This window comes from Eptesicus fuscus, chromosome 5 (genome assembly GCF_027574615.1).
Source record: "Eptesicus fuscus isolate TK198812 chromosome 5, DD_ASM_mEF_20220401, whole genome shotgun sequence".
Lineage (NCBI taxonomy): Eukaryota > Metazoa > Chordata > Mammalia > Chiroptera > Vespertilionidae > Eptesicus > Eptesicus fuscus.
The window spans coordinates 14,799,397-14,825,201 of record NC_072477.1 but is presented as its reverse complement, the minus strand read 5'-3'; positions in this window follow the sequence as shown (position 1 = coordinate 14,825,201).

The window sequence follows — 25,805 nt, the reverse complement described above, 5'->3', positions numbered from 1 at the left end:
ACAGTCTGGGAGCCCTCAGGGGCAAGAGGTGACCTGGAAATCAGGGGAAGGTGACAACCCATCATACCTCTGCTGCTGCCACTGCCAGCAGTGCAAGCCTCGGCCGGCACTGGTTACCTGAGCCTCGGGCGACCCAGGGAGGCTGGGCAGCCACCATCTGAGGCTTGCCTGCACCTCGGGCCAGGCCTGGGTGGCTGGGGGGCTGAGGGAACTGGGGGACTTCAGAGGCAGGCACCCTGGCAGGGCTGAGGGGACTGGGCGCCACCATCTTTGAGGGCATGGCAGTCAATTAGCATATTCCCTCCTTATTGGCTGTGGGTGCCACCATCTTTGCAATGCCATGAGGGTCAATTAGCATATTCCCTCTTCATTAGATAGGATAACATGTCAATATTGGTTCATTAATTATGACAAGTATACCGTACTAATGTAGGATGTCAATAATAGAGGAGCCTGCATGTGAGGGAAATAGGGAATCTCTGCATAATTTTCACATTATCTCTGCAAATCTAAATCTATTCTAACCTAAATGTATATAAAATAACTAATAAATTCTATGTAAAGCTTTCTAAACAGTAATATGAAATATAAATTCTGATATATGAAGGCTGTGGGTCAAGGAACTACTGAACACAGAAAACTAGAAGAGGCTAAAATAAATTCCTTTAAGATAGATATGAAAATAAAATTTAAGTGATACATTACAAAACCTCTGGAGGGTGTCCAAAGTTATACTCAGAAGGAAGTTTATAGCCTTAGGTTTAATTTCATGAAGCAAAAATATGACATCCAATTATATGGCAATAAGTGATAGCATCCAATGCAGGTGAGAGTATGTGCAGATGTTCACGTGCATATATTGTTGGTTATAATATAAATTGCTACAATATTGCAAGTAAATATAATAATAATGTCTACTTTTAAATATATAAATGTATGTTTGCCATAGAATTTTATTGTAAGAATATATAGTACATAAAATGGTATTAATGCATAATGACTTGTGAACAGAAATATGTATTGCAGAATTTTAATAGCAAATATATTGTAAACAAGCTAAATGTCTTCTAATAGGAACATAACTGTATTGCATTCAGATTTAGTGATATTCTGTGACAAGAATAAAATAAATTACTCCTATGTTTATTGTAGGCAGTAATTTTTATACTTTGCTCAAAGAAAGGAGCATGTTTCAGGATAATTTTTATAAAATGATATATTTGCTGTGTAAAATCAAAAGAGAAAACAAGAGAGAAAAAGAAAGACTTTATTGAGATAAGATGTACTGTGTGAGTGCATGAAAGGTGGAATGATAGGAAAAATTAAGATTGTTTACCTAAAGCTTTAAGTGCTACATTGGAGAAGAGACATTATTATTTGTCTGCATAAATAAATAAAGCAAATATTGACCACAGAATTATTTTTTAAATCCTCACCCAAGGATACTTTTCCATTGATTTTTAGAGTGGAAGAGAGAGGGAAAGACAGAGAGAAACATCAATGTGAGAGAAACACATCAATTGGTTGCCTCCTGCATGCACTTTGACCAGAACCTGGCCAGGAGGAGCCTGCAATAGTATGTGCCCTTGACCGGAATAAATCCTGGGACCCTTCAGTCCACAAGCTAACACTCTATCCACTGAACCAACCTGGGTAGGGTGACCATAAATTTTTTTTTAAATAATGTGAAGGAAATATTGAAAGGGACTATAATTTTCTCTCAAGAAGGCACAAAAAAAGAAGGAAATGAAGTAAAAATGATGTACGGATAATACTAAAAGAGGAAATGAATTAAAAAGGAGACAGGCTTTGCTCATTCTCAGTAATACACTGGAAAGTGAATATGAAAACAATGTATATGTTAAAAATGTGATTTATTTTCAATATTTAGAGAGATTTAAAACAAATGTGGAAATTGTTTATCCTAATAATTGCAGTGATGGGGACATTGATATGTGTGTGTTTATTATTTTCTCTACTTTCTTGTATGTTGAAGATATTTCATAATTAAAATGATTTAAAGTTTATTAATTCTCAGTGAAAGAAACATGCACACATATATATGTCCTTATTTTAATTAAATTTCTGGAATCACTACCACTCAAAAGATATATATATATATCTCCTATCTAATAAAGAGGGAATATGCTAATTGACCATGATGCCCTCACAAAGATGGAAGCACCCAAAGCCAATAAGAAGAGAATATGCTAATTGACTGTCATGCCCTCAAAGATGGTGGCACCCACAGCCACAAGATGGTGGTGCCCAGTCCCCTCAGCCCCACTGGGGTGGCAGTGCGAGGCATGGCTGGGCCTGCCCCCAGGCAGATCCAGCTGCTCTGTGCGCCTGCTTCGGAGTCCCCCAGTCCCCTCAGCCTCCCAGCCACTCAGGGCTGGCCGGAGGCACAGGCAACCCTTGGATGTCAGCTTCCCAACTGATGTCTGAGGTACAGGCAAGCCTCTGATGGCGGCTGCCTCAGGTACCCAGGGCCAGCCAAGGCTTCCACAGCTAGCAGTGGCAGTAGCAGAAGTGTGATGGGGGCATCACATTCCCCTGATTGCCCTGTTGTCTCCCTCCCCTGAGGTCTCCCGGACTGTGAGAGGGGGCAGGCTGGGCTGAGGGACACCCCCTCCAGTGCATGAATTTTCATGCACCGGGCCTCTATGTGTGTGTGTGTGTGTGTGTGTGTGTGTGTGTGTGTGTGTATATATATATATATATATATATATATATATACATATATATATATATATGTGTGTGTATATATATATATATATATATATATATATATATATATGGTGTATATATATCCACACTATTTCTCTGTTTTTTTCTCTCTCTTTGTTCATATATAATAGGGATGCCGATGAAAAACTCAAATTGCATTAAATATTTTCCAACAACTAAATATTGTTTGTGATAAAAATAAAAAGGTATAAATCAATATATGTATTATGTTGCAACAAATACACATTTTATATGCAATGAAAACAGCTCTGTGCACATCCCAGGGATTCAGCCTCCACACAGGACAAATCAGACTGACTTTACTCTGTTCTCTCAAATCTCTATCTACTAGCATCTCTTTTAAACAAATATATTCTGTGCTTTACTTCCAACTAAGAATTGCTGAGCTATGATGGAGAGTCATCAAATTAGGTCAAATGAATCCTTTGAAAATGCTTTCTCTCACCATTCAGCACTTCTCCGTAACCCCTTTATTCACTCATGGTTGAATCCCTATACAGTTTCCCAGAGGAGCTATTCCAAAACATACTCAGTTTACTCAAGCCCCTGAATTCACCCCTGCCTCCCTCACTCTCATCAGATGATGCTGTCATCTAATTTACTCAGATTAAGCCTGGCAGGTTTGAACTTCCTAACCCTCTGTAGGCAGTACTTGAGGGGAACAAAGAGATGCCCTGGAGAAAATAAAATTAAGAATAGTAAGTTCAAACACAGCAGTTAATATATAAAAATAATATGCAATCCATCCACTCTCACCTCTCTTTTCCCATTACTAATCTATCATTGTTTCTTGCTTCTCTCTTTTGAAATTATATTAAGAAAATATTTTAAAATCCTCAAAATAAAGAAAATTACTATATAAATTCATTTGAAAATTAGCATAAAGTGCAATCAAATGAGTCATTAGAGAAAAAAATAGAAGTAAATTTACAAGATATAGGCTTTCTGTAGGGAAGACACATATTTGTCCAGATAATTTTGTCATAAGTGGTTGTGGCCATGATGATGATAAGAAGTAAGATTTACTGAGAACTCTTTTTTTTTCCTTTTAGAAAGAGAGGAAATGATAGGGAGAAGGAAGGAGAAAGAGAGGGAGGGAGAGAGCAACATCTACAAACTGCCTCCAGCATGCCCCCTACCCAGGATCAAGCCTGAAATCTGGGTATGTGCACTGATCAGGGATTGAACAGGCTACCTATTGGTGCAGGGGATGATTCCCCAACCAATTAATCCACATTGTCCAGGGCGAGACCTCTGGCTTTTAATTATTTTGTTTAATTTTCTCAACAGCACAATGAGATAATGTTCTGATTACCCCCATAGTACTAAAGGAGAAAATGAGATTTTATTTTCTTACTTACTTGTTCAAAGAAATAAGATGGTCACGTGATGAAATGAAGATCCAAACTTAGTTCTGTCTGCCCGGTAAGTTCAATGTGGGTCACAATGCTCTAGTGCCTTGTTCATCACATCGTCACTCCTACAATCTGATTAGGAACCTACCTAACTATAATAAACCAAGGAATGAAACCTCACATATACCAGCCGTGGAAGATTTTCAATTGTATGACATAACAGTGGAAAAGATATGCAATGAAGTGTCAGTGAGGAAAAACATCTCCGTATTACAAAAGGAAATGTCTGCCTGGATCTAGAAGAGAAGGGGAAAAAAAAGGAGGGGAAAAGAAATAAATGAGTTTACAAAGAATTTAGCAAAAACCCTGGGAATGCATTTTAGTAATGAGCCTTTCCTATGTCCTTGCTAAATTCTTTCTGCCATAATAATTTTCGTCATGATCGGGATACTCTTGTGCTTACAGACCTGGAATTTCTATTATCCATTACTCTGAGTTTGGAATGATATCATCCTTGTGTATGTTGTAAACTATGAGTTAGTACATGTTAGAAAGTATATTTGTCTATATGTTCTTATGAAATCAAAGCAAGGAATCTGGGTCTAAGTGGGTTATGCATTTGTTCTTAAGCAAAGATTTAAAACCTGTGAAATAATGTTTGACATATGTCATTACTCTCACTGTTCAACATGCTATTAATTGGCTTAAAAATACCAGGGACTCTTATTCATGGTTTCCTATTATGAAATACCATTTTTCCCCCAACACATTGCTCTTTTTAACTTATACTTACTATATTTTGATTTAGAAGTTTTCATACCCATATATTTAGTCATATGTCCTGAATTAAAACTATACATACCAGATCTTTTTTCACTTACTTTCTTTAAAGCCTCCGATAAAGTCCTATTTATTCACTTTGATGTTTGGCAAATTCTGTGAATTTCTTTCATCTCTTGTGAAAAATGATGAACAGAGTATTGGAGTAAGGAAGATTTAGAAAGCCTGGGTTCCAGGAAAAGTGTTTTCCAGGTAACTGTTTTTTTCATTTGTCAATTACTTCACTTCTCTGGGACTCAATTTTCTTTTGCCTGAAGAGGGTATTGTACTTGATGAGTTGAAAAGAATTAGATATCTAAATTTATTTTCTGAAAAGTCATAAACTAGCATACGATCTTCATATATATTTTTTAAGAAAGGCTAGATGCAGAATCAAGGCTCAGCTCAGGCATTCTCTCTTGCTAAGAAAGCCAGGTTTGGGGTTTGTCTTCATATCCCATGCTTCCCAATCTCTCCGGCCCTTAACAATTTTCAAACTACCCAGTTATGTTGCTATCCCTTACACTAAAATGCAGGTTCCTGAACAACACAAGGCTGTGTCATATATATCCTCAACATTAAGCACAGTATCTGGTTATAGCACATCCTTTTTATTTCCATATACCTTGTCTATTTTCCCTAGTGACACTGCTTGACTCTCAATCCATGCAATTCCTGTTCAATGTCACTCAAGGCCTTTACCCACATGATCTGACTCTTCCTCATCATCTGAATTTCACATAAAAACCCCTGGATGAATACAGCAGGACTTGCCAAACAACAGAGCTATTCTACAGAACTATTTCTGAGATAATGCTCTTAACACCCAGAGTCTGTCTACAATCCTGACTTCCACCTTCTCAATCTTATTCTATGAGGAGCTGAGTATTCTTATAATACTACTAAAGGCCCAGTGCATGAAATTCGTGCACAGGGGGAGGGGGGGGTCCCCTCAGCCTGGCCTGCACCCTCTCCAATCAGGTACCCCTTGGGAGATGTCCTGTGGGATTGGGCCTAAACTGGCAGTAGGACATCTCTCTTGCAATCTGGGACCACTGGTTCCTAACCGCTCACCTGCCTGCCTACCTGATTGCCCCCTAACTTCCCCCTGCTGGCCTGGTCACCCCCCAACTACCCCCCTGCCGGCCTGCCTGGTTGCCCCCCAACTGCCCCCTGCCGGCCTGGCCACCTCCTAACTGCCCCCCTGCTGGCTTGGCCACCCCCTAACTGCCCCCCGGCCGGCCTGGTCACCCCCTAACTCTCCGGAAGGAAGTCAGATGTCCAAAAGATGTTTGGTCACCTGGTCTAATTAGCATATTACCCTGTTATTAGTATAGATATATCCAAATAAGGCGTCTATCATGTCTTTCCTGTTTTATTAAAATATCCCAAAACATATTTCCACTTAAGAAGGTACATAAAACTTACAAATATGTAACTTCCATTAAGAGGGAAAAATAAAATGTATTGCACACTTATTTGATAGGGCCAAAAATGTCCATATGTTCCTGGCAGTGGAGAAGGTTGTTTTGACTGCACACCAATGAAAATCAAACTCTCCACTAAAATTTCACATATTGGATCCTTGATAAATTTTTCATTTGAGAACTTCTATTTCCATATTTCATCTATCCCATTAAGTATATACTTGCAGTGCCTGACATTATGGATTACATCCCCCTATATCATGACAAGAATGAGTCAGCATGAATATGAGCAGCAGTAACTATACACTGAAGTTGCTGTGAACCAAATAAACATCATCCTGACACATCCGACTAAATGCATACTCCAACTCACATTCGTTATTGCAAATCCTAAAATTGTCTTTGATCATTCCAATGGCACCTGGTGTGAGAGGAAGTGAAACTTAGGAGAACCTTAAGAGGTAAACACTGAGGTCTTGACAACCACAAAAATAATATTTTATGAATAGGAACAGATTGGTAGGGCCTCTCCCAAGACTCGAAAGGGACCCTACAAATCCAAGTCCCTTAGTCCTTAGCTTCATGAACTCCACAGAGAACCCTTGGTGCAAAGTTGGTTCTAAAAATCATGATTGCTCTTTGTAATTAAAGGGCAGAAAGAGTACATAGCATGCGAAGCATGTCTAAAGAGGATGTGATAATCTGAGACAGAAGCGATTACACTTTACTTTCCATTAATAAATAGACTTCCTCTGGGGGTTTTGGTTGAGTGGAATCCTCATTAATTACATTGGTGGGGATGTCTGTTGTAGGACCAGGCAATTCTATAACATGGTGATTGGGACATAGCCCTGCCCCTAAAGCAGCTGCAGAACTCAGCCTCAATATAAAAAAAAAAAAATGTGCAAAAAATAAATAAAACTGAATGAGGTCAATCAAGATTGACTTAAAGACAAGTCAGAGTACATCAGGCAACCTTCAGGCATCTTCTGCTGCCTAATCTATTCTCATTTTCCTTGACATTGACAATTTGAAGAATTAAGTGCCTAATCCCAATCGTTCTGCACACTTTGAAAAAATACTAAGGCACAAAACATGAAAGCACTTAAAAAAACAACAACACACAAATCTGGAATTAAGCAAAAAAGAAAAAAAAAAGAGAAAAAACTCAGGGACACAGACAACAGTGAGGTGATTGTAGGGGGTGGTGAGGTGGAGGAAGGTATAGAAGGAGGAAGGTATAGGTAAATGGTGATAGACAGAGACTTGACTTGGGGTAGTGAACACACAATACAGAATACAGAAGGTGTATTGTAGAATTGTGCATCTGAAACCTGTATAATTTTATTAACCAGTGTCACCCCAATAAATTCAATAAAAAGGAAAAAAAGACAAATCTCCTCAAATAAATGACAGCTATATTAAAAAGCAAATGATAAAGTAACATTCTCTTTTAGTCTTACCACAAATTTACTTGAACTTTAAACTCTTAATTTTTTATATTTTCACAGTTTTTTGTTTTTTTTTGGTATTTCAGCCTACCACCAGCTTGCCTTCCTTAAAAAATGTAGCTAATATATACTAATAAAAGAGTAATATGCTAATTAGACCAGGAGACCTTCCATAGACCTTCCGGACATCCTTACAAACAAAGCCAGGAGGTTGGCCGGCCTGCAAACCACCCCCAAATGGCCCTGAGCCCCTCGCCCAGTCTGGCCATGGCCCCCACCAGGGACCCGCACCCCAATGGGGGCCTGGCCAGCCTGCAAACATCCATCAGCCCCTTGCCCAGGCCAGCCATGCTCCCCAAGGGGGCTCCCTTCAGGGCAGACCAGCTGACCTCCACCCTTGCACTAGGCCTCTATACTAATAAAAGGGTAATATGCTAATTAGACCGGGAGACATTTGGATGTCCTTTTGGACAAAGCCATGGTGGCGGAGCCGAGGCAGAGGCAGTTAGGGGCGATCAGGCCATCGGGGGGGGGGGGGGGGGGCAGTTGGGGATGATCAGGACGGCAGGGGGGGCAATTGGGGGTGAACAGGCTGGTGGGGGCAGTTGGGGACGATCAGGCCAGCAAGGGGGGCAGTTGGGGACAAGAAGGCTGGAGCGGGAATTTTGGGACAAGCAGGCCACAGACAGAGTGTTAGGGGTGATCAGGCAGGCAGGCAGGTGATCGGTTAGGAGCCAGCGGTCCCAGATTGTGAGATGGATGTCTGACTGCCGGTTTAGGCCCGATTGGGCCTAAACCAGCAGTTGGACATCCCCCTAGGGGTCCCAATTGGAGAAAGTGCAGGCCAGGCTGAGGGACACCTGCACTTATTTCGTGCATCGGACCACTAGTATTTGATATAAAATTAGTCTACCTGAATGATCATATTTTCCATATTTGAAAATTAAACTTAGAAATGTTTAAATGACTGATTTTTGGAAATTGAAGCAATTGGTCTTATCTTCTTTAAAAAAATCATATAACCTGAATAGCACAAATTAAATTTTAGATTTGTGGGTCTATATGTAAGATGATAAAAAAAAAAAAAAAACATTAAAAGGATGCTTTAGTGAGTATACACAAACATGGGCATATTAAAGTGGAAGTGTAATGATTAATATATCTGAAAACAATTCATAAATTACATTTCTGCACTCATTATCAGAGATAGGATTTCTCATTCTGCTATTAAAGATAGTAGTATTTAAACTGTGTGATCATAGTATGCAGGAATTATTTTCCATTGTAATACACAGGAAATAAAGGTATGTTACATTCCTTCCCCACACCAGGACATGGAACTAGAAATGGAAAAAGAATTTCAAACCTAAGATGTCAAGAGTAAATCAAAACATAATGCTGACCTTTACTTTATCTGCAAATCTCCAAAACTCTGATCATAGCCAAATTTAATGGTATGTGAAACTCCAGAAGTATGTTAAGAGATATACAACAAACCCCTGAAAATGTACATTTTATCCTCAGAGCATTTTCTCCAACACATAGGAAATTTAATTTTTCAGTCTTTCTCGGCCTGTCTGCCCTATCAGTGCAGGCCTATACTTATATTACACATGCACCTACCAATAATGGTACTTATGTGAGTTAACTCACATCTTTAATTGAAATCTCCCCTCTCTTCCTGTTAACCATAGACTGACCACCCACAATGCTTGTTCAATTCCAGAAGTTTCCTGTTCATTTAAGCAAGATCCTGGAGGCAGAATTCATGGGGGATTAACACTCTAAAGCATCCTTTCACCATGAATCTCAAGTCATTTTGCACATTTTAATTCATTCTTGGAAAGCCACAGAGAGGAAGTTAATGGCCAGGCCTGTATTTTTCAAAAAGAGTCTCTTAAATAGGGAGAGATTCAAGTAGATTCGGTGTATTTAATTCAAGCATACGAAATCAAACACGAGTCAGTTTAAAAGGTGCAATGTTTAAATTTTAACCTAAAACATTACTTTTTAAAAGAAGTATCATAAAACCCCCAAACAGGGTTGTAATCAGCTATTTCAAATAAAGCACACACACACTTTTACAAGTAAACATTTTATTTAAATGACTGTGCTGTTATAGGCTAAAAGAAGTAAGCCATAAGGGAGCTTAAATTTGTTTATGATTAAAATCTAAAATGTACTTTTTTTTTTTCAAGTGGCTTAGAACATAGGTCAACAGGATACTTTCATTACAGATATGAAATAATTTAATGCACTGTAAATATAAATGAAATGTTGTACCAATACATTTGTTTTAACCTTTCCTAAACCATAAAATATGTTTATAACTAAAACAAACGAAAATGAATGTATCCTAAGGTTTCTAATATATTGAAGGGTTAAACTATCCTCTATACTTATCCCTAGGGTGTTAGAAATTTTGTTTAACATGTGAGGATGTAAGTTTTAGAAAATTAGACTACAAGTGTTAATATTCCAAATTGAGAACAGAGTTCTTTGGTTTGAGAGGGTTATATGCCCTGGTCAACTTCCAGGCACTGACCAAACCAGCCAAAATCTAATTTATTTTAAAGATAAATGTCTTCAGAAAGTGACCCAATCCAGAGTCACTTCTCTACTTCTCCACAGTTCAAATTTGCAAAAAAAAATGTTAAAGGAGGTTAAAGGAAAAAATGATTATATATGAATGTATTTTTAAGTATAATTTTAAAAATTTTAAAGGGAGAAATAAATTAGGATTTTTTTCTGTGTAATTAGAAAAGATTCCTAAATAAGTATACATATTCATTCAATGGTTTTTAGTATTCTTACAGAGTTGTTCATTGCCACAATTTTCAAGCATATTTATCACCTTGAAAGGAAATTCTGTATCCATTAGCAGTTTTAACCAATAAATTTTTAAAACCAGTTTATGTGTATTCCCACTTGTAACCTTTCCATTTGGACCATCCAGGTGTTCTGTGTATCCCTAGTATTTTCTCTTCTTTTATTGAGCATGAAATCATGGGATGTCACAATAGAGTGGTAAGATCCCATTTCTGCAGCCAAATGGTCTGTGTTTAGTCCTGATTTCCTTCCAAACAAGTCTGGCCTCTGGCAAATTACTAAAACTTGTTGTTCCTCTGCTTTCTCATCCATGGAATGGGGATGAAGGAATTGAAAGCAACTCTATCATTATATCATGACATTATTAGGACAATTAAATAAGAAATGTAATGTATTTAAACAGTTTCTAGTATATACACTAACTAGCCATTTTCATCAATGAAAATAGTTTTAAATTATAAACTACCAAGAGAAAAGTAGTTTCATTATCAAATTTCAGCTATAACAGATAAAGCTGGAATGAAACAAAAAAGTCATCTGTTTTAAATGTATGGATTTTTTAAAACATATAAAAAGATGAAATAATTTTCAAGTAGGACACATAAAACAATTCAAAGTTCTTTCTGAATTATATAAATCATAGTGAAAGTGGATAGCAATTGAAAAGATAAGAATATCTATGCCATTCAATTTAATTTATTAGTCAAAAGCAAATGAATGGTAAGTTTTAAAATCTAGTTGTCATGCAGATAGATGCTATGTTAGAGAATCGGTCAACATGTATTTATTGTGAACCAACAGGGAGCATGCTGGTCACAAAGCCAGTGGCCAGCATTATCCTCAGGTGGATCAAATTAACTTCATCCGGCAGGATGTCAGTCACTGCTGGAATGCCCATGTTTGTGTATATTATGTCCCGTTTGGAAGCCAAAAGAAGTCTCTGTGTGGTCCCACCCACAACCGACATGACACTGTGCCCAGCCCCTCTCCCCACTGCACACCGGCATGAACTCACTGAACTTTGGTTGAACTTTCCTGTTCAGTCGAGTACATTTTAATGCAATCTATCCTATTTAAGCCTAATTTGTATTTCATTTCACAACCTTGCCATTTAACACAAGCCCATCAAGAAAGATTTAAGGGCAGCATCTAATTTCTAGCCTAAATGACATTCAATCCTTCCCCTAGGGATACACTTTCTGTTCCTGAAACATATCCTTAGGGGAAGCGAATGGGCAAACATCTTCATTTTACTCTATGTTTCTAAATCGTTGTCTTCTCTGACAGTGAAAAACTACAAATATGTTGTTCTTTCCATTTTTCAGTCATTTTTTCTTCATAATGAGAATGATGAATTCTTTGGACAACACATAACAGGGATAATATGGCCAATATTGTCCATCTCCAAAAAATAGTGTTTTCACTTAAGACTTACCAGTGGTACATTTTTGCAGACTTGGCTATGACAGATTATATGTGAAGGCAACTTTCTTGTCAAATAAGAGGGTAACATGCCTAAGAGATTTATAATTTTTTATTTTAAAGAAGGATTCTTTGCATACCAAAATACAGGCTTCCATTAACCCAATCGTAGGGAAGATAAATTTTAGCAGTACAATTATTTTTTAAAGTTCATATGGCCACACATAATTTTTCTCTTGGATTCAGCACATTTTTTAGTTATCTGCTAGGAACATTAAGTCCTTCAGTGTAGACCAGCTTTTGGGCAGGGGGGAGGGAACATTCTTTCTTTTCTCTTCTAATATATTTCAAATTTATTTTGTTTGGATAGGCCTTTTGGAATAGTTGCTACTTGTTTCCAAAGTGCTTCTAGAAATCTGACTCCAAATTAAATAAAAAGTGTATAGAATAAAAGCATTCTATAAAGAATATAAAATTTTGGACTTAAATTTAAGGAACACATGGTGAACACAATTCTTAGACTGAGTCAATTTGCTGAATAAATATTATGTAAAGAATATACAAGGCCCTGTATATCCTATTTAAAAAAAATTATACAGTGATAAGTGACATAGGCCCTTTTCCCCCTATGAGTTCATAGAACTTTATGACAGATAACAATAATCATTGTTATTTGTTAATATTTACTAATCATCTGGGTTATAAAGGTAAGACATCCACCTAAGTGCACAATAATATTTGTACAAAGTAGACCTTAATGAAAGTCAAATAATTTTATTGAGCACCTACTATTTAACAAGCACTGTGAATGTTCATGGTGCCAATTGAAAATCCTTGACCTTATAGAGCATATACAGACTAAGTGTTCCAAGAATGGAATAACCAGATCTTATGTTATGAGTTTCAGAGGAGGATAAGATTATTTCTTGTGGATGAAGCAGCATTTGAAGAAACACTTAGGTTTAGAAATGCACACATGAGAGAGAAGAAAACCAAGACAATTTGAATTATTATCAGCTTGAGGTCTAGAAAGTGGCTGTTATTTAGGAGAACTTGTAAGGATGGAGAACTTTTGTCAAAAGTCTGGAGTTTATATTTTTTATTCTTATTCTATGCTAAACAACTAATTCCATCTAATATCACACACAGAAGTATTAAAATAATACAACAAGGCTGCTTTTATTGTATTTATAGATTCACTGAAATAAAGAGTGAGGGAAAATCAATTGAAATCAAACAAACCTAGAGTGTTCTGAGAGATGTCCAACCAGTAATTAATGCCTCTAAGCTGTCCATATGCAATCCACGTATATTCACAATGTAGATAAAATTAGCCTGAAAAGATGGTGTGGCTAAGAAATTACTGCAGCACCATAACCGGGGTTTGGCTCAGTGGATAGAGCATCAGCCTGTGGACTGAAGGGTCCCAAGTTCAATTCTGATCAAGGTCATGTATTTAGTTGCGGGCACATCCCCAGTAGGCAGCTGATCAATGTTTCTCTCTCATTGATGTTTCTAACTCTCTATCCCTCTTCCTTCCTGTAAACAATCAATAAAATATATTAAAAAAAAGAAATTACTGGATCAAAAAGTACTGTAAGAGTAGAGTCGAATGGTTTGCCCTCCAGGTTCTAAATAATACAGTGCTTCCCATAACCTGTTGGACAGGGACTAGTCCAACAGGTTATGGGAAGTGTACATACCTGTAATCAAGGAGGCAATAGCTGGCAGGCACTCCAGGCCAGTCTATATATATATACTTTGTATGCGTACATAGGGCATATTATCTGTAGAACATCTATAATAATAAAAGGGCAATATGCTAATTACACCAGAGGACCTTCAGAACAAAGCCGGGGCTGCAAGGGAAACCCAGGTCCCAGGTGCCAGAGGGAAGCCGGTGCTGGCACCTGGGGGAAGGAAGGCCTATTCTTGCACGACTTTCATGCATTGGGCCTCTAGTGTTCCTATAAAGAAAGAATTTCCTTTGGACTAAAAGCTAAAAAATTATTAGTTTTCTTGGACCTTATCTACCTTTTTAACAAAACCATCTTGGGGTACTTGTGGCTTTTTCAGTTTTCACTCAATTCTCACAAATTATTTTTGTTTTTAACCTTCAACTGAATCTTTTTTTTTTCTGAATAACAACTGCTAGGAAAAATCGGAAGCCAAAGAGAAGTGGGATGCCTCTTTTTCTTCTCCAGTGATGCCTGCATTTCAGTGGCAGAGATTCCCATCTGTGGTGTGTACCTCCTTTGTGAAGAGTTGGATGATTCACTAGGAAAGGCAGCACAGTATAATTGTAAGTGTAAGTGCTATGATAATTATTATAATTACTATGATTATAATGATGTGGGCCGCCTGCAGTAAGAAATGAATTTCTGAGTAATGGAAGTGACTTTATAACCCAACAGGGCAAAAGCCATTCAGCTATGTGCTTTAACTCTCTGATGACCAAAATGGCAACATTTAAAGACAGTCCAGGTAAAACATACATGGTGTCAAAACAAGCCAAAGGAAAATCATTTGGGCAAAAAAATGAAAAAGGATCGCAAGTCAAATTTATAGAAAATATTTCTTTATTAACTTTTGGTGGAGAATATGTTTGTATATTTTCAGAAAACAACTCCAAGACCATGTGATTCCTACAACAGAGAGGAATTGACAGGAGTGCTCCAGCCATGAAGACAGAAGAGAAACAGTCCAGAGATGGAAGACACTGACCATGCCTTGCCATACTAGCAGTCAGCAGATGTGTGTCACTGCAGATTGCCCAGGACCAAACCAGAGAGGGTCGGACCTGCATTATCACCATTTGTCCACCATCCAGAACTGAAATATCATTGCTGTTATGTACACATAAACAACTGTTGGACATAGAAATCTGGACTCAAAAGAACTGTTGGCCCAGAAAGAAACTCACTATAGACTGATTCATTTGCCTCTCAGCATAACCATTATTGCTTGTCTCATTTTCGGTGCCTATAAATGTATTCCTAGTATCACATGAGCTCACTCATCTAGGGGAAATGATAAACAACATAGACTGAAGAACAAGAACAACATTGATCAGACTGTCAGACCTCAGAGGGAAGGTAGGGGAGGGTGGGGACAAGGGAGATAGATCAACCAAAGGACTTGTGTGCTTGCATATGAGCCTAACCAGTGATCACGGACAACAGGGGGTTGGAGGCATGCATGTGGGAGGGTTTGGGATGGGAATGGGGGGGGGGGGGTTGATGACAAATATGGGATACCTTAATCAATAAAGTAATTTAAAAAAAATTTTAAAGAAACAAAGACAGTCAAATCTCTCAATGTAAAAAAATTTTACAAAAAGGTATTATTTGTGCCCTGGCCAGTGGGGCTTAGTTGGTTGAGCATCAACCCACGTACCAAAAGGTCACAAGCTTGATGCCGGGTCAGGACACATTCCTGGTTTCTGGCTTGTTCCCCAGGAGGGGGCATGCAGGAGGCAGCCAATCAGTGTTTCTCTTTCTCTCTTCCTTCCTTTCTCTATAAAATCAATTTAAAAAAATAAACATATTGAATGAAATGTATTATCTGTGAATTGATATGGAGATACTCTTAATGTTACTTTCATTGTCAACTTTTGTTTCTTTTTTGCTGTTTATTTTTGTTACTATGTTTTAACTTTTACAAATATAAGAACCCACACATACATGCTCACACAAACCACAACAAATGTATACACAGCTCATGAGCAGAGCGAGGTAGCACATGTTTACAAAGATTTCTTTATTTATTAACAGGCAATTGTTTGTAAGGGAAAAAAATCTAGATTCCAGCTGGCCACAAAAATATCATATTTGAGGCTGTAAGTCTTTGTGGATATAATTTATATGTTGCTTTCTTTTTTTTATTTCAACATAAGTAAACCCTCAGAACCCTTTTCAGTCGCTTATAAACACTGATAGTCCCCATAGTTACGATAATCAATAGAATAAGCACACAATTCTGCATCTATCTATAATAATAAAAGTGTAATATGCTAATTAGACCAGGCATCTTCCGGATGTAAATCTGGACGTCCTTCCTGATGAAGCCGGGGCCAGAGGGAAGCCAGCCCAGGTCCCAGGTGCTTGCGGGCGGACCGAGGGAATCCAGCCTGGATCTCGGGTGCCTGCAGTGGCCAGAAGGAAGCAGCTCAGATCCCAGGTGCCTACGGGCAGCCAGAGGGGGGAAGCAGCCCAGGTCCTGGGTGCCTGCCAGCAGCTGGAGAAGGGAAGCCCTGTTCCCGGGTGCTGGAGGAAAGCTGGTGCCAACAGCCATGGGAAGGAAGGCCTACTCTTGCATATATTTTTGTGCATCGGGCCTCTGGTCCTATATAATAAAAGGCTAATAGGCAAATTGTCTCCTTGGGAGTTAGACCCACCAGAAGTTTGACCACTCGCAATGACGTGCACTGACCACAGGGGGCAGTGCAGAACTAAGGAAGGCCCCAGCTGACAGTGGGCAGCTGGGGGAAGGAAGGCCCCGGCAGGCAGCCGCAAGGCCTCAATCGGCCCTGATCTCTGGCCAAGCCTAGAAAGCCTACCCATGCACGAATTTCATGCACTGGGCCTCTCATAGAATATAAAAGGTTTGTGGGCTCTAATAGATACAAGGTATGAAAAACAAAGACACCTTCATTTTAAATAAAACATCTTTCCATCCCAGATATATTGTCCGGTGATTGAGTTTGAGAAAAGTAGCAGAAAAGACCTGAAGATAGTACATATAAATAAACAAATGATAAAATAGAGCAGCACTCATATTTTAAATTAGAGGCCCAGTGCTAGAAATTCATGCACGGGGGTGTGTGTCCCTCAGCTCAGCCTGCACTCTCTCCAATCTGGGACCCCTCAAGGGATTTCCAACTGCCCATTTAGGCCCAATCCCAGTAGGGATCATGTGCCTGCCACCCTGATCACCCCCTAACCACTCTCCTGCCAGCCTGATTGCCCCTAACTGTCCGCCCCTACAGGCCTGATCACCCCTAACTCCCCTCCTCCGAAGGCCTGCTCACCCTTAACTGCCCTCCCCTGCAGGCCTGGTCCCCCCCAACTGCCCTTCCCTGCAGACCCAGTCGCCCCCAACTTCCCCCCTCTGCCAGCCTAGTCACCCTTAACTGCCCTCCCCTGCAGGCTTGATCGCCCCAACTGCCTTCCCTTGCAGGCCTGGTCCCTCCCAACTGTCCTCCCCTGCTGGCCATCTTATGCCAGCTATCTTGTGTTCACATGGGGGCAGTCATCTTTGACCACATGGGGGCAGCCATCTTGTATGTTGGAGTGATGGTCAGTCTGCATATTATTCTTTTATTAGATAGGATGTGATACCAAATTCCTTCCTCAGCATGTTTGTGTGTGTGTGTGTTTTCCTATGTGTGTGTTTTCTTGGTTGTTGTTTTTTAGTTTAGTTTTATTTTATTTTATGTTGTTGTTGTTTTGGCCTCACTACATAAATGTAACCTAACAAAGTACTTAGGGAAATGGAGAAGTGGTTGAAAAGAAATCGCAACATTATATAAAACCCTACTACATACTTTGCTTTTAAAAAAAAAATCAATGTTTGTAGTTTAACCATTCTGTTGCAAAAGCACGAAATAGTACCATATTTGCCATTAGCATTTATATTCAGAATTCACCATAACTATTATTATTTTAAAACTAAATAAGGTCCAGCCAGATATTTCTAAATTCATAATTCTTTCCTTAAAGGAGGTATGATTTTGAACAGATGTAGTTAATAGTATATACACTTTCTTGTTCTTCTTCTTTATTTGTAAATAGAAAATATTTTTTTTCTGTTTCCATGACCAGCAATTGGGTCATTTTTTACTTAGTCCCTCAAAAGAGATAGATAGGGGCAATGGACTACCAGTCTGAGATGATCTGCAGTCCATCAAAGAATCACACAAAAAAAGCTAGTTAATTGAAGACACTTAAAGTCTTGTCTTTGAGTAAGTCATCTATTGAGAAGAACATGAATTGTATTCCAAATCCAATTCGTTGTAAAGTCAATTGTCTCATCCATTTTTTTTAAATTTTGTTTTGTAATTGCCTTGGCATTTGCAGTCTCAATAAATTGGCCATTCATTATTTAGCAGTAGGTCAGAATGCATTCCCTCAAAACCTTCCTTCTCCTTTCTTTTCCTTCCACCTGGAAAATTGCCATAAAGAGAAAATCTGTCCAATCTGCATCGATGACAACCAAGGAAAGTACAATTTCCTTAAAGACAAATTGCCCTGGGCAAGTCCATTGAAATTTGGAGACAACAACAAACAAACAAATGCAAAAATGTTTAGTTTGGAAAGTTAGTCCATAGAAAATACACACAAAATGTAATGCTATACTTTCATTTCCTGTTCATCTAAAATTAGGAAGTTATAAAAATCCTCCAATGCATTTAAAAAATCAATTTAACTTTAAGTAGCTCTTTTCTGTTGATGAAATTCTCATAAACTCCAAGGAAAGTAAAAACAAAACAAAACACAAACCTAAATTGAAAAGCCATTGAACCATAAAATTCAAACTTCCTATGTGTTTAAATTTCTATAAGTATAAATTGTTATGTGTTTCACTGGAAGCCTTGCTTTCTGGCAAGAGGTAGAATGGTGTCCACTTCTGGAAATAGAACTCACAGTATAAAATGAGGCATTACTTTTGTGTTTGTTTTCTGCACAATTTTCAAAATAGGTTACCAGGAAGCTGGAGGAAACAAGATCACATGGAGGAATCTAGTTCATCTTTTATTAGCCTCCCCTCTCTGCCTGAACCACATGGAGCCTCTTCTTTGTAAATAGAGCCCACACCATATGCTTCAGTTTCAGGGTATTGTAAGAGATGTTACTCCTTCCCTGCCTGGCCTATTCCCAAACAATACCTATGGCTCAGTCTCTCTCCACTTTCAGTTCATGTTTAATTATCGTGCAGCATGATGCCCTTCCTTTGAAATTGCCACTGCATCACCTTCCCTTACTACTGAACAGCACTACTCTCTTCTTACAATGTGTTGTCTCTTAGCCACACACACTGGCAGCTTCTACCACGAAGGGGTTTAAGTCTTTGGTTTGCCTAGGGAAGGGCACGTGTTAGCTGCTCATTAACAACCTGTGGACTATCTACATAAATCTCTCTAGCTAAATGAGTTCAATGATTAAGGGAAATTCTTCTAGGACTATGAACCTGTATTGTCACCTCTTAGACCTGGATTCAACAAAACTCAGTGCATTGTGTCAAACATTTCAAATAAACAGGAGTGGGGTGGGTGGAAAGGAAGCATAGAGAATCTATAATGTTTGAGATTCTTTTCCTTTTTCTGAAGGCCAGAATTAAATGAAATTACATTTAATAGTCATAAAACTAAAGATAATTTTCTTAGCTTATAACAGAAAGAAGTAACAAAGTCACCAAAGAGTCAAGTAGATCCCTCTTTAAAAATTCTTGTACTCTTTATAAATTCACTTTATACTTCTTATTCTATTTTATAGTTATATACCTAAAACATTTCTTCAGCTAGAAAAGTTTAAAAAATACCCACATTAAAATCCTCACTGTATACCTAGATATTATTTATTTTTCATAAAGACATTAACCTGTACAGATTTTTTTTTCATATGCCTAGGGTTTATGAAAATAGTTTGGTTTGATTTCTTCCTTAAAAATTAATCTGCCTGTAATGGCACTGTTGCTAATGGGATCTTCACACTAATTCCACGCACAAAGGAGAAGAATGAAATGGAAATAATGACTCATAATAGTAATTTGTAGCTCAATGTGAAATCTCTTGGCAGGATGCATGTTCCTGTATCCCATAAACAGAGTTAAAAGCTGCATTGCATTTATACCCAGAGGGACCAAACTAATGTATTAGCAAATTAGAATAAAAGGAAAAAATGGAAAGAAGGGGCTAATGTTGGCAACTAAGAATCATCTAAATCAGAGAAGTGCCCGTTGTATGTCGGTTTCTAACTAATGGGTGCTAGAGTTAGCTAACAATAGGCAAAATCACTTGAATACAGTAATAACTGAATTGCAAAAGCAAATTAATCCAAATAACCCTTTTAAGCTTGAGGTACTTACCATTAAGTGTAGAGCATTGTATGTGTTTAATACCCTGTGGTTTCTTTAGTTTTTAAAGATGTGAAGTGCTGAAAATCAGTAGGAAACATTGGTCTCATTATGCTTCTAATCCATGACTAGAGACACTGATATTATTATTATTACTGTTATTAAAACTTTAATTATATTTATTCACTCATTGTAATGTTATATACAGGTGTGAACAAGATGTGTCTAAAACACATAAATAGAAAATACACAAATATAGAATTAAATATCACCAAGACAGAGATATTTACTATTCTTTTCCAGGCCCATAGCTTATACCATGTTGCAAACAAGGAACCTCACACATTGCCTAATTTGAGGAAGCATATTCAATTTGCATTGGCCCCAACCTTGACTAGGGCACTGACCATAAATGTGCTATTTTCTTTTTCTCTAAACTATGTCCTTTCTCACATATAGGTCCCATTCACTCTTTCTTGCCTTATAGTCATTACTAGTATATGTGTCCACAAGTATTTAATTCTTGTTCTTCTTCTGGGCATAAAGTTAGACTGGGTTTTCCCATCGAATGAAATGTATTCTTGACCATGTGTCTGGCATTGGCAAATAGAATATAAATAGAACAAATGTGTGTCATCTAAGAAAAGAGCTTTAAAGAGTCAGTGCATTTTTTTTTTTTTCAATTTACAGGAGGTGGGAAATGACTCCTTAGCCTGGATCCTTCAAAATGAACAAAGACAATGTGGGCCTGAGCCTCTTCCAAATGTTGAGACTCAGAGCATGAGTGAATAATAAACCTTTCTTGGCTTAAGCCGATGATGCATTAGTATTGTTTGTTATCTCCACGTAACTCAACATCTTCTGAACAATTCATTTAATTACATGAGATCATTCAAGTTTTGCCCAGAACTTCTCGAAAGCCTCTCAGCACCCTTCTTTTCTTTCTTGTTCTTCAATTACTTCCACCCTTTACTATTTCTGAGCCAAAAATATGTAATAATAACCATCATGCATATGAATTGTGCTTATAACACACTGATGGTCTACCAGGAGCATTTTAGAAGGTCAGTAAATGGATTTAGTATCCGCTATCCAGAAAATACTAAAATAATTCCAAAAACCACATCAGAATCTGAAAAAAAGCTAATTTGCCTTCTTTTCCTAATTAAAACACTACACCATCATTTTTTTTTTTTTACTCCTCACCCAAGGATATTTTTATTGATATGGGAGAGAGAGAGAGTTGCAGGGAGGGGAGAAACATCAATTTGTTGCCTGTCATATGTGCCCCAACCTGAGATTGAACTCACATCCTAGGTATGTGACCTGACAGGGAATTGATCCCTTAAACTTTTTGATGAAGGGATGATACTCATCAACTTAGCCACCTGGCTGGACTACACCATCCACTTTTAATATCTATAAGGGTATATTTTCCCAATTGTTTATACTTTTTCTGTTTGAGTAGAGTTAAAGAAGCATTCTTGTTATATATACAGTGTTGAAAATATGCTATTTTCTGATTATGTCATGATTTATTTACTTGAAAAAATAATTTCAACAATATTTATTGTGTACTTTCTACATTCCAAGCACTCGTCTAGGTAGTAAGAAGTAAGGCAGTGACCAAACCAGTTACAGTTTCTGCCTTCATAGAATAAATATTCTAAAAGAAGCAGGAGTCATATAGATATATACTATGTCAAGTGATGATAAGTGCTATGAGAAAAAAAATAGCAGGATAACAGAAAGAACTAGTCTCACAGTACAGCATGGAGGAAAGATTAGAATAGCATCTTGTAAAGATTGTTCAGGTAACTTTTCTTTGTAAAGAGACATTTAAGAATTTGGAATTTTGCCCAGCTGGCATGGCTCTGTGGTTGAGCATCAACCTATGAACCAGAAGGTCATAGTTCAATTTCCAGTCAGGGCCCATGCCTTGGTTATGGGCTCAATCCCGAATGGGGGGCTTGCAGGAGGCAACCAATCAATGAGTCTCTCTCATCAGTGATGTTTCTTTCTCTCTCTCCCTCTCCCTTCCTCTCTGAATTCAATAAAAATATATTTTTAAAAAAGAATTTGGAAGTTTAAATTTTGGGGAAAGCTCAGATAAATACATGAAATAGATTTAGAAAAGTAAAAAATATATAAAGTAAAAATTATTCATTATCCAACTACTATTAAAATATTTTATATTCATATAAAGAGTTTTAAAAGTAAATAAATCTATTTTATTAATAATACAGCATTCAAATGTTTGTCCATTTATATTAATACTTTTTCTCTGAAAAGTCTGAAGTGCATACTAAACTATTAACATAGGATGATTCTTACAGGTAGAATGATGCACAACTGTTGTGTTTTGCTTTTTACACTTTTGTAATACTGAACATTTTAAATCAGAAAACTCATAAGGTTTGAAAATATTCTTCTTCAGAGTAATTATCAATGGCTTTATAGCATTTCATTATACAGCTAATTACCTAAAACAATTTATTTTATTAAGCCACCATTATTGGATATTTAATCATTCCAATATTTTTGGTGAATAATATGATTTTAATGATTTTCATGATAAATATATAATATACCAGCTACATTATAAGCTAATTAGACTTTTGTGATCTAGCCTGATAACATATAAATTCTTATTTTGTGGGAAAATGGTGTTATGCATTTCAAAAAATTTATTTAAAGAGTAACCTTTGGAGCATAACACATTTTAATTGTGTGCTTTCTCTACAATTAAGTATTTTAATAACAAGTTATTTTTGTTCATTGCTTGAATATGTACATGATATTTGTTAACCTTTAAATGTATTAGGCTATTTTGAAGATCATATGAAGCAACAAGTGTTACTTTTTATTAGAATAGTTCATAGCACTAAATAATTACTAACAATTCAAACACTTAAACCACTCTTGGGAGAGGGAGAGAAAGGTAAACTGAGAAAACACATGAAGCAAGACCAGGATTGAGGCAATGATATGACATGCAAGTTCTGATGTACTAAGAAACTTTTTATGATTACTAGTCCCCACCCCTGGGCTAATTTGATTGCTCATCTTTGTGTTTGAAAACACCTGGAACTACTTTTAGGGGGTGCTTATCACATTGCACTGAACTTACTGTGCTTCAGTATCGCACACTTATCTGCAAACTTCTTAAAATCAGGGACCACATATTTCTTCTGTGAAATCACTACAAGTAAACCCAGTATCTTAATTATATCAGGTCCCCAGGAACTATTTATAGACCTGAAATAAGACCATCTGAAGGATGTCATGGAACACAGCATGCATACTGATGTTAGAATAATGCAAATGGCCCTAGCCAGTTTGGTTCAGTAAATAGAGCGTCAGCCTGCGGACTGAAGGGTCCCAGGTTCCATCCAGGTCAAGGGCAGGCACCTCAGTTGCAGGATCCTCCCTGGCCTGGAAACTAATTAATGTGTTTCTTCACATTGATTTTCCTCTCTCTAAAAATCAATGGAAAAATATCCTTGGGTAAGGATTATAAAAATTTTTTTTTAAAAAAAGAATAGTGCAAATGCCTGCCCAGAGGAAAGCAAAATTTGAAGAGAAAGGAAAACTGGAAAGATTGATAATATCAGGTCTGGAGAAATCCATTCCCAACACTCTGGAGTATTGGAGTTCCCATTAATAGAAAGGACAACAAAGAAAATATTGGAGTTGTACTGCTCCAACACTAAAAAATGATACAGGGATCTCTCTTCTTTTCTAATAAAAACATTTTCTTCCTCTATGAATATTAGTCCTACCATATATAGGAAATAGGTTTTATTAATAAATATACTGGACTTTTTCCTCAACTTCTCCAACATCTCTACCTCTTCTACCTGGACAAACTAAAAATAACTAAAAATGTGGAAAAATATTTGATATATGTGCTGGGAACAGAATAGCTGCTGGGTACACAGAGTTAACACTAAGAGCTTTTATTCCCCCTTAGTTAGTATATATCATTATAATACCTAAGGGAACCTTGAGAATACAGCTTTTAAATTTCAATGTAGAAAAGTAATTGACAGTCCACATCACTATGCTCTGAAATGTATCACTGTGTTTGCACCAAGATCATGCCTCTCATGGGCTACCCCAGCTAATGACTAAATGTGGTAGATATATGAAAGCAGAACATTTCAGAAGATAAGAAATCCCTCCAGAGACCTTGATTTGAGGACTTGCCAATGATCTTTCTGGACTTTCTTTAGCCTGAGCAGCAGTTTAATAAAGTGCCAACCCACCTTCCTTCCTTTTCTCTCTTTCACCCAGGGTCTCATATCTATATCATGGTCTCATGGCTCTCCCAGCCTACTGACTCTCTTCCCATTTTCTTTCACAGACATTTCTCATAATAACACCCTTACACAATTATTCTTAATGGATCTGCTTCATCAAAGACCCTGAGTAACTAGTAACATAATATGAAGGGGTGCCATAATGCCTTATAATATATTTTGATATGTATCATATCTTCATATCTCTGTATTTTGATCATCTACCTATCTATCTATCTATCTATCTATCTATCTATCTATCTTCTGTCTATCTTCTATCTATGTATCTAGTTGTTTAAATGTAGCCATAACTAGATTATAAGAATATTGACAATGCCAGATTTATCATTTTTGGCAATACTTCAAAGTTATGTGTATTCCTTCTCTGAGGCTCCTAACAAAGTACCACAAAGTGAGTGCTTTATAACAAGAAGTGTGTATCCTCTCACAGCTCTGGAGGCTAGAAGTCTGACACTGAGGTGTCAGCAGAGCCAGCAGTTTCTCTGAAAGCTTAGGGGAGAATCCTTTTTTGGCCTGTTCCTACTCTCTGGTGGTTGCCAGGCACCCTTCCTGTTTCTTGTCTTGAAGATGCATTTTTCCTATCTCTGCTTCTGCCTTCAAATGATCTTCTCCACTGTGTGTCTCCTATCTGTATTTCCAAATTTCTTTCTTTTTGTAAGGGCAATAGGGATTCAATTAGGACCTAACTTAAGTCAGTGTGACTTCATCCTAACTTGATTTATTGTGTAAAGATCCTATTTCCAAATAAGTTCTTATTCATAGTTGCAGCCCGTTAGGACTTTTATACATCTTTTGGCAAATATCAAATTACTCTAGTAATCAATAGAGTGGATTTCAAAAAATAAAAGTCACCATAACTTACTTGCTTAACACACTCCATTGACTTTCCATTGCAATCAGTGTAAGATTCCAGATCTGTACCTTGGACCAAGTTTCTGAAAGACTCATTCATTATGTCTCTGACCTCATCTCCCTCCTCAGAGGAGGCCTGTGGTCCAGCCACAATTGCCCTCTACTGTGAATCAAACATGCCAAGCTTTATGCCTCAGGGAAAACTCACTTGTTCTTTGCTTTGCCTGCATCTATCTTTTCATAGCTTTACACATGGTTGCCTCTTGATCATCATTCCTGTTTCCTCTCACATATGAGCTTCTGACAAAGGATTTTATAACACTAAAGTAATCTGCAGTCCTCTGCAGTCTAGCTCTATCCCCTAACCTATTTTATTATCTTCATGGTAACATCGCTGTCTAAAATTAATTAGCTTATGGAGCTTGCTTTTTTATTATCTTTGTTTCCAGACGGGAAATAATTTAAGTTCTGAAAGGCCAGGTCTATTATGTTTCCTTCTCTGTT